Here is a 19,071-nt window from a genome sequence, read left to right on the forward strand (position 1 = left end):
CCGCCCTATTTGTGTTTTTATATGGAGTGGGGGGTTTCAAGTAACTATTAGTAGGTGACGTTAGGAGCCTTCCTGCGCACATTGATCTTTCCAGGCCGCTGGCAACATACTACATATGCAGGGCCTAGGCTCTATCTAATGCTGCAGGCCGGTATGCAGCAACACAACCTCCAATTGTGGACATACATACACAAGCTAAAAATTGCCTATAAATACCGTGCTATCCACTTTCTTATTTTTAGGGCTCTCTATATTGCCTTTAAAAGGATAACCTCTTCCTAATATGACTGCCTCGATGTGCGGTCAAGGGCATTGCCTAAAAACATCGAACATCCGCAGTGAAAATAATAAATTCCACTGTATTAAAACACAGAATAAGATTACAGGGCGTAGACAGCTATTCCTGTTTTTTTCTGCGCTTCTATTAGATGTTGCGTGGTAGCAGAGGAATGTGTCACAGTAATGCAGAGAGCTGTAATGATGTCAACTTGTTATTTACTTTCCAAATCTGAATGACTGAGCAAGGCGAAAGGAGAATCAATCAACCACAATGTGACCCTACAGGCGGAAAAAACAGCACTCCCACCAGCAAGCGTTGGGGGAAGGGAAGCACATGTAATCAGGGCAATGTTGCATCATGTACTTATGCTTGCTTTTTAAGGCACTCTTCTTTCTTTTTTTTTTTTTTATTTGTTTTCCTCTTTCCACAGTAATGTGTAAGGATCTAAGAAAAACGTGCTAACTTGTAAAGAACCAGACAAGGCTCGTACACAAAATCTGCTGAAAAAAAATAAGACTTTCTGGGTCATAGACTAACATTTTTTTTTTTTTAGTGTATATATCCGTTTCTGCTGAATCACAATTTTGGAAGATGCTGTAAGTCCAACAATTTTCCTATTTTGTGTATCTAAAGCACAACATGAAACATTAACGTCACATAATGTCACGCCGTCGAAGCCATTATGATATTGTGTTGCATAGCTATCGCTGTATAGATTGTTGTTGGTTTGATGCTTTTGTTATTGTACATGCAACCATTTCTAGTATGTATAACATGTTACTGTTGTGAATGCTTACATATATATATATATATATATATATATATATATATATATATATATATATATATATATATATATATATATATATATATATATATGTGTGTGCATATGCATACGCATATATATATATATATATATATATATATATATATATTTATATACACATCAGCAATTTAAAGTGGCCTTATAACATATACATGATACAGAGCTGTAAATATAATATATCTAAATTTGTATGCGTACATGTACATAGATATAAACACGCTTGTATATTTATATGCTTTCATTGATACATATAAATAAATATATATATATATATTTATATATATATATATATATATATATATATATATATATGTATAAATATAAATATAAATACGTCAGTATCTGCAGATGCACATGACAACTATAGTGCCCCCCTCCCCCCCACTCAAGCTTCGACGAATGTGGATTGCTCTTTGTTATTACAGATCGGCATAATTATTTATTTTTTTATTTTTTTGTGCATTTGTTTAGCGTTTCTTTTTAATGTCCGCTACAACATAATCTTCTTACTTTATGCGGCGATGTTTGTAAATAAAAGAAGCGTAAAGACGTTGCACCTTAATTAAGCGTTTTAGGTTAAAATCTTTCCGAGAAAGCGTAGTTGGAAAATATTTCTTATTTTTTTGCTTCTCAAGTTCAGGTCAGTGGCTGTGTTTTTTCCTTTTTTTTTTTTTTTCTCTAGGAGGTCACTGGCTCAGTGTCTCAATTTCTGTATGTATGTGTGTGGATCTTTTTTTTTTTTTTTCCTGCCAGTCTCTCTCTCTCTCTCTCTCTCTCTCTCTCTCTCTCTCGCTCTCCCCCCCCCCCCCCCCCCCCTCTTTGAGCTGCTGCTGCTGTGTCTGTGGGAGCTTCACTCACACACAAACACAGACTAACTAACTCTGCTAATGAACTAGTTAGCTGTACACTCTGATTGTCACAGCAAGAATAGAGCACCACAATAATAATACAAATAAAGACACCCTACTTATAATAAAGGCTAAAACTTTCCACTGGCTTTGCAGCCTGGCTTTGGGATCAAGGATTGTTTTTTTTATATTTTATTTTTTTTCTGTTTTCTTTTTTTTTTTTTTATTCTGGAGGGATTTTTTTTTTTTTTTTAAAAAGATCACCGTTGAGATATATATTTTTCATTTTTTTTTTTTTTTTTTTTTGGTTTGTAAACCCAGGACCTACAAAAGGAGAGTTACCACCATGCACAGTTAGTGAGAAGAAAAGAAAAGTCAGTGTGCTGACAGTGTTGTTCCAGCAAGAAGTTAAGGACTAAATCAACCGGTTTTCGGAGATCTAAAGCGTTGTGTTTTGAACCCACATCCAGTGTGAGGTAAGTGAGATTATCCATTCATTTGAGTGGTGTTTAAGCACCCCATCCCCCACTCACTGTACCCAGTGCACAATGTCCTGTAATAGATTGAGCTGCCTTGTGTCATTACGCTAAACTTCCCTTTTGGTAATGGCAACGTGTCTTCTTTATATGTCTTTACATCAGGTTGGATTTTTGTACAACCCTTTTGTGCGTTTAGCCTGTCACTTAGCCTTGCTTCGTTATTGTCATTGAGCAATTTACAGAACTACAGTGGGGGGGATGGGATTGGCTAGCAGACCATTAGCTTCTCACAAGTAATTTCTTTTTTTTTCCCCAATAATGAGGCAGGAAAGGGTCTAAACTGCAAAAAAATGCCAGGTATTCACATTGCAGATGGTGTGACTGGAGTTTCCTCAAGCCTCAGAGTGGGGGGAGGGGAATCCCATTCATGGCTGATGTGCTAGACAGCGTTTGATCCCTTACGTCAAAAGTCAGAATGCTCTACAGTACTTTTTGTTATGCTGTTGCCTATGGAGCTTTTATGTTTTTGTGTACAGGAAGTTCCACCCTCATGTACTGTACCAAATTCATAATGCAGACTGACAGACCACAATACAACATGTGCTTTACCGTGTTAATCACATGGTACTTTTTTTTTTTGGAAGCGACTTGTTGCATGCTTTCTGGTTATAGTTATTTCTGTTATTGTGTTTTTCATTTTATATTTAGACTTATTTCTATAATAATTACTGTTTTTAACAAAATAGCAAGTTTGGCAAAGGTCGATGTTGCCTGAGCGCTACATGTTTCGCAATTACAAACTCTGTTGCATTGTGTTTATTATTATTATTAAACTGGAAGTTGTTAAATCATCTTAGCCCTTGTACACATGGTCGGACATTCTGACAACAAAATCCGTTGGATTTTGTCTGATGGATTTTGTCCGAAACTTGTGTTGCATACACACGGTCGGACAAAGTTTTCGGAAAATCTGATCATTCAGAATGTGATGACGTTATTTCGTTACGACGGGACTACGTTCAGGCTAGTAGCCAATAGCTTTGGTCTAGGAATTTGATCTGAGCATGCGTGGCCCTTTGTCCGATCGGAATTCTCTACACATGATCGGACAAAGTCTGATCGGATCATGTTGTCGGAAAGTTTTATAGCCAAGCTCTCTAACTTTGTCCGTTTCCAAGGGAAACAGTCCGATGGAGCCCACACACTGTCGGATTGTCTGACAACACGGTCCAATTGGACATTTTCCATCGGAATATCTGACTGTGTGTACAAGGGTTAAAATTGATTGTAAAGGAAAGCATTTTATTCAAAAAAAATACTAAACTTGTCATACTTACCTGCTCTTTCACAGAGCAGTCCTCTTCTCAAATCTCCAGCCAGCGCTGTGGGCTCCTCCCCCTTTCTAAATTCCTCCATAGCAAGCTGCTTGCTGTGGGGGCACTTGTGCGTGTTTGCTCCCGAGCCGACTCTCTGCGATCATAAGACAGAGATAGCACTGCTTAGCCCACTCCCGCTTCACTGGCTGTGATTGACAGCAGTGGGTGCCAATGGCTCCTGCTACTCCATCTCATCCAATCAGGAGCGAGAGCCTCGGGTATCATGCACATTGTGGGATTGAGGTAAGTTTAGGGAGGACTGAGGGAGGGAGCTGTACAAGTAAGTTTTTTTACCTGCATGCATAGAACGAATGAAGATAAAAATCCTTGAGCCTTTGCAACTACTTTTTAAGCCTCATATACACTTAGGGCTAGTTTACACTTGCTTCAAAACAAGGCTTTGGGCACGCTTTTTAAAGCTCTCTGAACACCAGTCAAAGCTCCAGACACTGGATAAAATGGTTAGCTTACAGTCCTGTTTACACCTTGCTTTTGCTTGGTGCTTCAATGAGGCTTGGATGAGGCTTTGGTGGAGCTTCAATGGGGCTTCATTGAGGCTTTAGTGGGGCTGTAAGTGAGTTTGCTATTGACTTGTATGGAGGCTGTGAAGAAGCTTTGAAGCACCACTAAAGATACATGGGGTATCATTTTTAAAGTGAAGCCGAAGCAAATCAAAAGCAAGGTATAAACGGGACTGTAAGCTAACCATTTTATTTAGTGATATGGGCTTTGACTAGTGTTCAGAGAGCTTTAAAGCGGGATTCCATTGACCGATCCGTTTTTTTTTTCCTGGGTCATTGAACTACTTTAGTAATGCACAGTGAGTACTCACTTGCTGTGTTAAATCTTTCCCCTGCTTTCCGATTTCGTCAGCAATATGATGTTATATAAATGTATCCTGGCGGTTTTCATTTTGCTTGTGGGCATTTGAAGCCCACAATCATTTATTTCCAGGAGTGAATGCTGTGCTCCAGGATTCCCTGCTCGATCCTGCGCATGCTCATTGTATAACAGGGAGCAGCGCTGTAAAATTCCGGGTTGCCATCACAACGGCCGGCGTCGTCGGAAGTTCCCGCCACGTTGTGATGGCAACCAAACATATACAAATGAGCTCTCACGAGATTTCGGCCAGACAATGATCCGCACAGAATCTTGGGAAGACTCAGAAGAAGCTCCCAGGGTACTTCGCAGAGCAGGGGAAAGGCGAAAAACACGCCTACTCCCACGGGAGGAGAGACCGGAAGTACACCTAATAATTAAAATAAAAAGGTAATTACGGCGAGATTAATTTTTTAAAGGGGCATTTGAGCATCAATGAAAGTAAATGAATGGGCTCAGATTGACTGAAATATTTGGGTACAATACCGCTTTAACAAAGCCTGTCCGAAGCCTTGCTTTAAAGCAAGTGTAAACTAGCTGTTAATGTGTGTTGAAGCCGAAGCAAGTGTAAATGAGCCCTACTAGTTTTTTTTTCATTAAACCCAGCGTGTTGAATGAAAAAAAATAACTGACAGCTCAGGTCAGAGCCGCTGTAATAACAATCTCCCCTGCTTATCCATTGTGTTCTAATACTCTGGTCAGTGCTCCCAGCCATTGACTGAGAGCGCTGATCAAGAGCCAATCAGCAGACATTTTTTGGTCATTTCTCTTCAACAGAAGCTGGGCTAACAAAAATGATTGCAGAGCAATTGATTGCCAGTGAAATCAATTGATCCCCCATCCACGCAAAACAGCATGGGATGGACGAATTTCCCACTGATGGCTATCATATTCTGACAGCCAGTACTCCTGGCTGTTTGAATACTCAAACAGTGGCTGTGGATTCTTCAATTTTTAGATTACATGATGGGTGGAGTGGTGCTGACATAGCCACCCGTGGCTCAACTTTCAATGGGTACATTAAGAACTGGATGAAATTTGCCCAGTGTGTGGCCAGATTTAGTGTCAGCCTCTTGTATTCCCCTGTATACCATTACTCTGGTGGTGGTAGGGAAAACACAATTGCCAATTGGGCTTACTGAATGCACATGGGATGAAAAGAAACACGCTGACAGAGAGTAGAGCTACTGCTGTCCCTTCACTGTGACTGTGGGCATGACAGTGGCCTAGCTTTAGTGTTCAGCTGCAGCAGAGGCTCTACTGCAGTGGTTACCCTTAATACAGGGCGCATGGGCACCAAACCTCCTATCTATGTGTCCGGCCCCCTAATCTACATGGGGGTCACCTGGAAGCATGGATTTTTTTTTTTGAAGCTTGTGATTAGGCTTCAAAAAAGGGTGGGCTTGGGGCACAGCGCACTGCACCCTGAGTCCAACCAGTTGTGTGGCAATAGTGAAGGAATATTTGCTATTGTCACATTGATTTTCCTCCTGGTCAATCAGAAAGCGGGTACTGAGACACGTTTCCCAATTGGCCGAAATGAGAAGAGAGCCAATTGGTCTAGGAGGAGGAGGGAGGAGGAGGGTGGGGACGGTATGGCGGCAGGCTCCTCCTGCTCTGTACTTGGAGAATGTGTACAGCATGTCCAAAAGACAGGGCTCTGAGTGGACTGACTCACGGAGGCATGTGGGTGACCTGACTGACCAAGGGGGTGGCTGTGGGTGCATTGTTTGCCACCCCCCAAAAAAATATTCCACCAGCCGCCACTGCTCTATCGTCCGGCAAGGCTAAATCACAAGACTAAACAAAATATTTAGGACAAAATTGCGCTACACAATATAAACAAAAATAAAAATAGCAACCAGCATCAAGAATAATAAAAATTGTAAAAGTGAAAATGTAAAAAATGCAGCGCTAAATCACAAGACTGGAAGGACAAAAATACAAATCCTTTGCAAGGCATACTGGCTCCTGTATTTGTATTCAAATTGTGTATTTAGTTGTTTTCTTGGCTTCATCTTTAACAGTTATGTTAGATTGACATAACACTTACTATTGATAGTGGGAGTTTTTTATTAAGTGACACTCAGATGAATTCTTTGTGCTACCATCCCATAAACGCTCAATACTTGCTATATTTTTTATAGTAAAGAGACTTGTAAAGACAGCCTCCAAGATACAGTACATAACAACCACATGTATAAAGTATTCTATTCTATTGAACACAACCCATATACAGTAAATGTAGAAAAGTAAAGCTCCATTGTATACCTGTTATACACATATTACAAGTGACTATTCATATGATATAAACATATTCAATCTTATTTTACCAACAGCAAATTGTGATCAACACGGTTCGTACATAGATCCACTTTGTCTGAACCAATGGTAAAAAGGTTACACAGCAGCCATACATTTCCATTGAGTTTACAATAGTGCTTTCCTGTAATAAAATGCATTAAATGATAACATTTCAACATAAATGAAATCCCTAAAGGGGATAGCTGGAGATTATGGAGCCAAAAGTGTAGAGAAATTCTGGACCCATGGTAGTCCTGTCACAATATGGTACAAGCAATCTCCCCTTCCTCCCCAGGCAATTAGAAGTGGGCCTGTTTAATATGAGATCTTAGCATTTAATGCCTTATATTAAAGGATACATTCACCTTTGTAAAAATAATAATAATAATAAATGCACATCTTTTTACAGGAAAAAAATATGTCTTTAATATTTTTTTACAAGGAGTCTGCAAAGCATTGCACCTGCGATCAGCAGATTGCGGGTGCAATGCAGGGCTCTCGCAGACTGTCAGGGTAAGCTGTCTGCTCGTAGCTCATAGGCAGTTACACACTGATAGGAAGTATCAATGAACTACCTAGAGCTCTCAACAACACCCTGGTAATTCATTGAAAAATACAAGCCATCTGTCAGTACTTGTAGTTCTCACATTCACAGAGATCTGTGAATAAATGATGCAGCCAGGTGAGCGGAGCCATACACAGCCGCTTTTTAATTTTTTTATTAATTAATTGTGATAGTGAGTTTGGGGAGGAGATCCTCCATTCACTGTCACAATGGGGAATTGGGGGGATTGGGGCTGCTGCAACAGTAATATGTTGCATGTTACACCCTGAATATGGGTGTAACATGTATTGTATTATGAAAGGTAAATGTATTCTTTAAGTTTGTAACAATACGTATATACTATCTAACATTGCTGCTGCTGTTGTAGTGGTTGTTATTATTATGTCTATTTTTATTTATATATGAATTGTCATCAATAAAATAGAATATGTTGCGATATACTGTAGCTTGAAGTCTACCTTTAAAAGTCGCTTTACTATAAAAAGAATATAATGAGTATTAATTAATATAGCTGTTATTTTTATTTTTTCTCATTTAACACAAATTATTATATTAATATGCTGTCACACAAGCATGTTAGAGTATCACATGCTAAAAAGCATAGCATTCCTCACATTAGGGATACATGTTTTGTTAAACAAGTCAGCGGTAAGCTTTGAGATCCTGCCACATTAAGTACTATCAGCAGTAGTGTTTTTTGGTTTTGTGCTGTCCTAGGCAAGATTTAAATCGGGCGTCCCCCATCTAAATTTGTCCTATCCCAGCCAATTTAAAATTGTGTACGCCTGTGCAAACGGCATCAATTTTACTATCCATAGGCGACACTTTAAAAGCCTTTACAGGTTACCACTTTAGATATACAGAGGAGGTCTGGTGCTAGAATTACTGCTCATGATCTCCCTCGTTATCTCTTGCCTTGACTATAGCAACTCCCTTCTAATTGGCCTGCCTCTCCAGAGGCTATCCCCCTCTTCAGTCTATCATGAATGCTGCTGCCAGACTTATACACCGCTCAGTGTCTGACAACCTTCTCCTCCAATCTCTACACTGGCTCCCAATCACCCAGCAAATTAAATTCAAAATATTAACTACAACATACAAAGCCATTCACAACTCTGCCCCCAGCTACATCACCAATCTTGTCTCCAAATAATCTCCCAAATCATCCTCTCCATTGTTCTCAAGACCTCCTACTTTCAAGCTCTCTCATCTCCTCCTCCCATGCTCATCTCCAGAGCCTCTCCCATCCTCTGGAACTAGCTAACTCCACCGATTCGGCTATCCCCTACTCTTGCTACCTTCAGGTGATCCTTAAAAACTCATCTCTTCAGAAAAGCCTTTCATGTCTCCAAAAAATCTTCTACCACTTCCATCAGCTCATTTCCCACAGTTACAATCTTTTGTACCACCTGCCCCATTCTATTACATTGTAAGCTCTTCTGAGCAGGGCCCTCTTAATCCTCTTGTATTAATCTTGAAAAATGCCGCCCAAGGCAAACACCTTGTTTGCCTGGTGGTAGATACACCCCTGATGAGCAGCACCAACATTTTAAATATTACAGGATCATGATGCACCTGCTAAAACCTGTCAAATACGTTCAATAGCGCTGTCAGATGTCACACAAACAATTTATATGGAATCACCATTATATAGGATATGATTATTAATGTGGCAACATTGTATTTTGTGACAATTGTTTTAGTGTCTTCTAAATATGGCACTATGATTTTGGTAGATTGCTTTCATAATTTTATGAAATACTTAGGGTCCTTCATTCCAAATATGATATTATGGTAAAAATGTAAATGTATTATTTGCTCTGCTTTCAGAATAATGCCAGTTCCAGTGATTTGTAAATATAGATTTCCATTACTTTCCTCCACTTGATACTCTAGCTTTGTCTGAGTCCATCTGTTATGGCTTGGATACCTTGCTTTTACCATATATACAGTATGTCAAAACGTGTTTGTTTGCCTTATGACTGATACTTTGAATAGCCTGTTTAACACACTAAAGAGAAGCATTGATGCCAATTTGCCACTAGTCTTAACTCAACAAAACAAGTTGTTATTTGTTGACTCTAAAGCTAGCCATATAGGCATATATTTCTAATATAATAGATTTTAGCATAAATGGTGGAATCTTTCCTTGCTGGCCGACAATTTTCAAGTGCTGACTGGGCCACCCACGGCTTGAACTTCTTTCCGAATTGGCCATAATTCAAGGCATGTGTGGCCAGCTTAAGTCTGTGGATAGCACTTAGAAACCAATGCCTGGTACACATGATGAAATAATTGGACGAATGATTGTCTGTTTTTTTTTGCATGCTATTCTCCTATCGAAAATAGCAAGGTTACTAAAGTTATGAAAATTCTCGTACGACTAAATAAAAATTTGGAAGTGATGTCATGTATTGTATTGTATTGTATTTTTGGACAACTGTACTGATTCAACGAAACTCATACTATCTGATATCCTACGAGAAAGATTTTCATGCTTGTTCCACCTCTGGAAAGCTGTGTACTAATGATCAGCTTATCTTAAGATCGCTTCAGAAGCGGTATTTTTCTGCCAATTTTATGATAGTATGTATGGCCCATAACAGGTCAGGAGACATTTCCCTGCCCTCACACACTCTCACAATGTTAAGGATACCATTGATACTCAAGAGGTAAGAGTGGTGCTCATATAGCACTTTGATCCATTCCTTCACCATAGCATAGAAAAAGATGGGACACACTTGCAGGGACTTTTTCCAAAAAATAAGACAATATGGCCATATTAGAGACCATGGACTCTTGTGTCAGAAGATACCTAACAGTGCACAGTAGATACAAGGACGGTCACACAACCCAAGGTCCGATTTTTAAATAAGCTGTTCAGAACATACTCACCATTCTGAGGGAGATTTACTAATACTGGAGTGTGCAAAATCTGATGCATATCTGATGCGGTTTTATTGTCAAAGCCTAATTGACCATGCTGAAGTTAGAAGCTGATTGGCTACCAAGCACAGCTGCACCAGATTCTGAGTACATTTGTTTCAGTAAATATCCTCCTCTGTATTCTGTACATATAGACATTATATACCAAAACGTATTTGTGTTTCACAGTGAAATCAACCTACTTATATAATTCTGGCTATAGGTAGTGATAATAAGATTTTTTTTCAAACAAATGGCATGGGAAGCTGGGCACCACCATGTAGGACAATACCAATGATAAAAAAAAAAATGCAAAAATAATAATACAAAATAAAAATGAAAATAAAAAATAACTTTTTGTTCATTCTTCTTAAAAGCTCCAAAACAAACTGACAATATGACTTCTGTAAAGCCACCCTTTTATAAAAAGAGGCTTTGCACTACATTACACTGTAGGTTGTTTCTTGTTCCTAGTGGCAAATCTGCAAGGTTTTCTGCCAAAGTCCTGTGGGTTTGCCTTGGAAGTAGGTTATCCTAAGAATACATTAGTATTTCTGTTGGTGATCACCCTGTGTATAAAATATATTGAATACAAAGTGTTGCTTTAAGAGTAAGTCAGTTGTCCAAATGGTTGGACATTCCTGTAAGACAAATAAGCTCCTCCACCTACCTGAGGAGCCTGTAACCTAGGTGGTCATAAACAGGCTCATAATTGCAAACAATGGTTGCCACCAATTCACAATTACAGTCCCTAGGTTTGATGCTGCACTCATATATATTGTACATATGCCTGATAGATAAATCAGCCATATTAACAATAATATGTATGTTATCTCTAGAAAACTATTTTCTGTACAGTGAAGTTAGCAACAACTATATTTCAGTCTTGGTGGTACAGCAACACATTGCTTAAATTAAATATGACATTGGATTTGTTTGTATCTATCAATGTTCTTCAGATTTATGATGTATTATCTAGGTCTTTATAAATAAAGTATGATTACCTTACCCATTTTGCCCTAGGGTGTCCCTTAAGCATACATTAATAAAGCTCATGTTAAAGGTCTCAGGGTTAAATCTCTGCCCATCCTCTGATACCTACATCGTTACTTATTTTTGTATAAAGCCAAGTTTAAAAAAGCCAAAACCTTTTTTTTTCCAGAGAGGCTTTTGTCCTTCAATATGTGGAAAAATGAACTTGCAGACCAGTCAGGGGTAACCTTACCTTGCTAAACTGCTGTAGACTGAAGCTTGAAAACCACTAGTTATAGATCATACTTTAATACTCCAGTTAATTTAACACCCCAGAATGCAAGTATTGTTTTATGATGGCTACTAATATGACAAAACAGATGAACAGAATGTGGACAGCCTCCTGCCTTTACCTGATATGATCTTGATCTAAATGTTGGTGATCATGATTTACCGTAAAGATTTTGTCACACTTTTTTGTGAATTATTCAGTTTTTTTTTTTTATAAGACATACAGATTTGAGATCTTATTACATTTTTGTTGACTGTCAATAGGGTTGAGATTTGGCCTTGGGTTAAATGAGGGTTGCACTGACACCTAGCGCATTCATGAACCGGCTAACTGTTCTGGCCATAAGTGGCCATTTCGCCAACTTGGGTCCTCATTTTCTTTATGACGGGACACGTCATTGACCTATATGGCCATGACATACTATTCAAATATGTATAAACCCATTAATTAAATAATGCTTTATTTTATTGTAATGCAGTGTAATTTTTTTTTTGACATCTACAGCTTTCAGAAAATAATACCTGGTGGTCCCATCATGAAGGGTTTTGTTCAGGAACTTTCATTTATAGGTTGACAGCACTCTTATCACTGTCTCTCAATTACACGCCTGCATTGACTCCCTGTCATATGGGATTCCAATGGAGGCTACAAATTTGCATTTCAACACAGAATATGTAGGCCTAGTGCACTGTTGCCACCTGGGAATCCACCTTGAGAAATGCCTTGCAGCAATCAGCAGAGTGCTGACTATTGGCATGGCAACACTATAATGTAACACAGGATAAAACAATGGTGAAAGCAAGTATTTTATTTTTTAAAAAGGCAATTGCTAATGATGGATATTGATTTAGCAAACAAAATGTCATTTTGTTACATTTTGTATCTACTTTAATCAAAAACTTGTCCTCTGTATGGTAAACAATGGGGCAGAACTCAGCATGGCCAATATAGATCATGGCCTAGTGTGGTAGACCTATCAAACAACTTCTCAAACTTCATGCAGCTAACTGCCAGAAACACATTCCTGTGTATAATACATTGTTCCAAACTGCTCTCCTGCCTTTCATTTCATTCCAGCTGGGTTCTCATTTTTGCTGTCCATGCAGAGTGTATACTTCAGTGTATCCATGATACCTGACCTAGAACAGAGCAGAAGACAGAAGGTGTAGAGGCAGGAAAAATAATCTGTCCAGGGGTGCCCATAAAATATAATCTAAAGCACATGGATTGAGCCAAACCAGCTAATATAAAATAAAGGGATTTTCCCTAGTTAAATTATTGGGATCAATTACTTATAGACATCAGACTTGCCACAAAATAAATGTCTTGAATACAAGATGCAAAATCCACAAAATTACTGTTATTTGTTTTGTGTATATATTGTGAGCCACTAAATGGTCATATTATGAGCAGTTTGTGTATGTCAACTGGCTTTTTCACCTACACATGGCGAAGGGCTCCAGGGTTTATGACTGATGTGAACAAAACAAACTTTTTGTTTTCTGAGATCTTAATTGGATTATGATCTGGGTTCTGGAAACCAGGGACTTTGAAAAGCTTTGGGTGGGAATACGCCTCTATTCCTGGATCCACATCTCACCTAATAGCCAGACCCTCTTTATTAACATCAGTATTAGTCTCAGCTGTCTATATGCCTTTACATATACAGTATGTGAGCTAACTAATGATCTCCCAGCTTCTTTGCTGTGTATGCCCAGTGGTAGATGAAAAGGCTCAGTGCTGACAGTGCACTAAACGATACAATAGCTGCCTATTTGTTTTAGGAAATCTATTAGGGCAATGGTAGTGAATTAAAATGCAAGGAGGTCCAGTACCAAAAAAATGTTTCAGCCAAGGTTCGCATCACAAGTCTGTCACATGAAAGATTGTATGCGTCTACATTCCTTTTTTGGTGTAAGCCATGCTCTCTGACACCTTTCTTACTGCTTCCTCCACACACTCTGCTAATACTCTGTAAATGTCCTCATTAGTGTTCCCCCTTACATTAGGCACCCCTTCCACCGTAATTCATTACATTGGGTGCCCCCATCAGACTATCCCCATTAATCAGTTGCCACCGTTAGAGTACCCTCTTATATCAGGTGTCCCCATCAGAGTGCCACCTTACAACAGGTATTCCCGTCAGAGTTCCCTTTTATGTCAAGTTTCTTCATTAGAAGGCCCTTTTACATCTGGTGTCTCCCATCAGTGTGCCCCCTTACATCATTTGTCCCCATCAGGGTGCCCCCTTACATTATGTGCCAACATCAGGTATCCCCATCAGCATGCCCCCTTAATATAATATGTGCCCATCATTGTGCCCCCACTAACCTATATGCCTATCAGTGTGCCCCTTAATATAAAATGTACTCATCAGCATGCCTCTTTAACATAAAATGTACCCATCAGAATGCCCCCTTTTTTAGGGTAAGGGGCACTCTGATGGGTACATTTACGTTAAGGGGCATGCTAATGGGCACATTTTGTTGTGCCAAACAACGTGCCTCTTAATATAAAATATGCCCATCAGAGTGCCCCTTAACATTAAATATGCCCATCAGAGTGTCCCTTAACATAAAATGTGCCCATCAGTATGCCCCTTATCATAAAATAAGGGGGGCATGCTGATGGGCACATTTTTTGTTAAGGGGCACACTGATGGGCACATTTTATGTAAAGGGAAACTCTGATGGGCATATTTAATGTCAAGGGATGCTGTGAAGGGCACATTTTGTTGTGCCAACAGAGCGAACCTTACATTAAATGTGCCCATCAGTGTGCCCCTTATAAGAAAATGTGCCCATCAGAGTGCTCCTTAACATTAAATATGCTCATCAGAGTACCCCTTAACAATAAACATCCCACATACCTTGTGGCAAGCAGGGATCAGGAGGTAAAAAGCTGCAGGGGACAAGAGCTGGGCCGGGAGTCTTGCTGAAGTACATCATACCAGGCGGCTCCCGCTCTCACTCAGCGTTCACCACTGCAATAACAAACAGCAGGGGGCGGGGTGGGCACATAATATCATGGCTTACTTTGTGGCTTTGGGCTGGGAGCTGTGAGATAGTAAGCAGTGGGGGAGGGCGTACACTCAATGTCATTGGTTGCAGGGCTCCCGCAGTCCCAGCAACCAATGACTACTGAGCGGAGTAGTGGGGACATGGTGCTGTACACTGGCGCCCTGACGGTCCGGACAGGAGTGTCGCTCAGTTTGTGTTCGGACCATGGGCTGCCATTTAAAGATGGCTGTATTAGGGGCATCCTATTAGTCAGGGACTGGCCCAGGTTTAGCTAGTGGCTTGGATGTTGTTTGTTATCGTTATGCTATACAAAGCCCTCCTGCATTGAAAGTGTTTATTTGCTGGCTTGCTGAATAAAGGTGCAGGAGACATACCTGCTTGGGCAGTTCCTAGGTGTCTCTGACACTTACATAGTTTTCCACTAATGATACCGGTTGAGCCTGTTCCACTTATAATATACTGTATAACTTCAAACACAGTGGGATTTTCCACCATTGCTAACAAACCACCTGTTTTAAATGCCATTGGTGAGGATGGATTCATAATGGCTTTACAGAGCAAGAATGATGCTACATTTTAAATGCCAGGATGGGTTCCTTGTCAGTGGTTACTGCTTGTTTTCAATAAACATTGTTATATCTCCACCCACTGCTGTCATAATGTGCGTATTGTTTTATTCTGTGCTCCTGTGTGATTGAATTTTCAGCTAAGGGCGCTTGCAAACAAAGAAAACACTGATGTAAAAAAATGTCAACGAACATAAAAATAAAAACTTTCTTATTAATGTACATCAGATATTTTTTGTATACAAGGTGTGCCTGTCCATTGGGTGGAATTTAGAAGTCTCAGGGGTACCAATAACTTCTGACTAGCAATATGACAAAACTGTGATTATTAACCATATAGAGTATATAACACAAAGCACAGCATTTAAAGTGGAATGGTGAGGAAAATCAAATTTATTACACATCATACAGAATAGGGAAGACTGGAAAATGTCTTATACAATGCAATATTCAAAAAGGATGTGTTCTATATAGCAAAGTGCATGAAATGGAGCAGTATGTAGAGTAGAGTATGTCAAAAACAGCATAATGTGACTGGGGTAACCTAGAGTATGTCATGAATAGTGCACGGGTGGCTTATTCCAAAGTATGTAACATATAGCATTCGAGTGAGGCAGTTCAGAAAGATTGGCCACCTGGAGTATGCCATTGTATGTAACGTACATGTAAGACCTTTGTAATGTAATGCCGCGTACATACGATCTGAGTTTTCATAGAAAAAATCTTGGATGGTTTTTCCGATGGAATTCTGCTCAAGCTTGGCTTACATATACATGGGCACACAAAAGTTCTCTGAACGCGGGGACGTACAACACTACGAGGAGCCGAGAAAATTAAGTTCAATGCTTCCGAACATGCGTCAAATTGTTTCCGAGCATGCATAGGAATTTTGCACATTGGAATTGCTACAGACAATCAGAATTTCCAATCGGAACTTCTTCCATCGGAAAAATAGAGAACCTGCTCTCAAAATTTTGCTGGTGGAAATTCCGCCAGCAAAAGTCCGATGGAGCATACACACGGTCTGAATTTCCAAATGAAAGCTCTCATCTGACTTTTGCTGGCAGGATTTACGATCGTGTGTACAGGCTTAAGTGTGACTGCCATTTTTATTTATGTATTTGTTTTTAATTTATTATTGGTATTTTTATAGTGCTGGCAATTTATGAAGTGCTTTACATATACAGTATAATACAGATTCACATTAGTCCCTGACCTCATGGAACTTACAGTCTAAGGTCCCTAACTCACATTTATACATACACATACTGAGCCAATTTAGACCGTATTCAATTACCTACCAGCATGTATTTTGAGTGTAGGAGGAGACCCACTCAAGCACAGGAGAGCATGCAAAGTCCTGGCTGGTAACGTCATGGTTGGTATGTTTGAGTAGCGTAATGGAATCAGCAGCCGCTATTAGAGAGTGCAGGTACATTTACTCCTGTGCATAATAGCAATGGACAATGGTCATGCATACTTAACATTTCCCCTAGCACTCCGCATTATTCACTTTAGTTTACACAACACACTGCACCCCAGATATATTCGATCCCCACTATGTAACCAAAAATGTCAGCACTTATACCCCTCATATCTCATTCTCCTGTCAAAGCTCCCATCGGTTGATCAGCATGCTACCCTTTGGCTGACCAAAGGCAAACCTGTATTTTCTGGCCATCAACATTTATTTTCCTTGGCCTTATGTTTAACATAACGCTCCAATAACTTCTTGAACATACTTTCCTTGCTCCTCCAATGCTGGTCCTGATCATGCTCTATTCTGTTATGTGAGAGAGTGAAGGTTTGTCTCTCTTTAAATATTACTTCCTGGATTTTTTAAATATTAATAGGGAATGGAATCAAAAAAGGCACAGCACATTAAGGAGTACCTATATATAAACCATTCTGTCAATCAAGGAGCTTGGTATATAACATTCCTGTCCCAGTCATACAACCACTTTCCAGAGTCAGTTCTAGAGGAATTTTTCCTACCAATACTTATTTAGACAATGATAAAAAGGATGATTCATAGGGAAACCATGTTATATAAACGCCATGCAGATATCCTGGGTGGGAATCAAATCCAACACAACAACACTGTGTCGGATTTTCAGACGGAAAATGTGCGATCGGATCATGTTGTCAGAAAATCCGACCGTGTGTGGGCTCCATCTGACTTTTCCAGATGGATTTTCCGACGCACAAAGTTTGAGAGCAAGATCTAAAATTTTCCGACAACAAAATCAGATTGCATAAATTCTGACCGTGTGTAGACAATTCCGACGGAAAAAGGGCCACGTATGCTCAGAATAAACTAAGAGATGAAATCAATTGGCTACTGGCACGCTTATAGTCCTGACGTATGCGTTTGACGTCACCTCGTTCAGAAGGATCGGATTTTCCAACAACTTTGTGCGACCTTGTGTATACAACACAAGTTTCGGCCAAAATCCGTTGGAAAAAATCAGACAGATTTTGTGGTCGGAATGTCTGACCTTGTGTACAGGGCATTACAAATGCAACTGTGGGCTCAATAATAACCCTTTTATGGCCATGACATAGCATCTACGCCCCTTGCTGCAGAGGAGATAGTCAACTGTCCTTAGTATTATCTACATAGCATTGAAAGGTATAAGTCATTTAACCACTTCAGCTCCGGACCAATAAACACCTTAAGGACCAGAGGTCTTTTTGCAATTTCGCACTGCGCTGCTTTAACTGGTAATTGCGCGGTCATGCAATATTGCACCCAAACGAAATTTGCGTCCTTTTCTTCCCACAAATAGAGCTTTCTTTTGATGGTATTTGATTGCCTCTGCGATTTTTTTTTTTTGCGATATAAATGGAAAAAGAGCGAAAATTTTGAAAAAAAAAGATATTTTCTTCTTTTTGTTATAAGAAAAATCGAATAAACTAAATTTTAGTCATACATTGAGGGCAAAATTTATTCAGCCACATGTCTTTAGTAAAAAAAATGTCAATAAGCGTATATTTTTTGGTTTGCGCAAAAGTTATAGCGTCTACAAACTAGAGTACATTTTCTGGAATTTACACAGCTTTTAATTTATGACTGCCGATCTCATTTCTTGAGGTGCTAAAATGGCAGGGCAGTACAAATCCCCCCCAAATGACCCCATTTTGGAAAGTAGACACCCCAAGGAAATTGCTGATGGGTATGTTGAGCCCATTGAATATTTATTTTTTTTGTCCTAAGGGATTGAATAATGACAAAAAAAAATAAAAAGTTTTTTTTACAAAAAGTTGTCACTAAATGATATATTGCTCACACATGCCATGGTTATATGTGGAATTGCACCCCAAAATATATTCCGCTACTTCTCCCGAGTATGGCGATACCACGTGTGTGGGACTTTTTGGGAGTTTAGTCGCGCACGGCACCCCGAAAACCAATCACCACCTTCAGGATTTCTAAGGGTGCAAATTTTTGATTTAACTCCTCACTACCTATCACAGTTTCGAAGGCCATAAAATGCCAAAATAGCACAAAACCCCCCATAATGACCCCATTTTGGAAAGTAGACACCCCAAGCTATTTACTGAGAGGCATGTTGAGTCCATGGAATATTTTATATTTTGCCACAAGTTGCGGGAATATTACAAACTTTTTTTTTTTTGCACCAAGTTGTCACTAAATGATATATTGCTCACACATGCTATGGGCATATGTGAAATGACACCCCAAAATACATTCTGCTGCTTCTCCCGAGTACGGGGA

At 39.5% G+C, this 19,071-nt stretch overlaps 1 protein-coding gene across 2 annotated transcripts in view; it reads left to right on the forward strand.

Moving 5' to 3' along the window:
* The first annotated feature begins 503 nt into the window (after positions 1-503).
* TBL1X (transducin beta like 1 X-linked) overlaps positions 504-19,071 on the forward strand; it is a 475,925-nt gene continuing 457,357 nt past the window's right edge. For both annotated transcript variants that reach the window (XM_077480837.1, XM_077480836.1), the window contains exons 1-2: positions 504-876; positions 2,276-2,430. The gene's annotated coding sequence lies outside the window, so the exon portion shown is untranslated. The remainder of the gene's footprint in view (positions 877-2,275; positions 2,431-19,071) is intronic.

Source organism: Lithobates pipiens, unplaced genomic scaffold, assembly GCF_037356315.1.
Source record: "Lithobates pipiens isolate NorthernLeopardFrog02 unplaced genomic scaffold, aLitPip1_a1.2 Scaffold_16, whole genome shotgun sequence".
Lineage (NCBI taxonomy): Eukaryota > Metazoa > Chordata > Amphibia > Anura > Ranidae > Lithobates > Lithobates pipiens.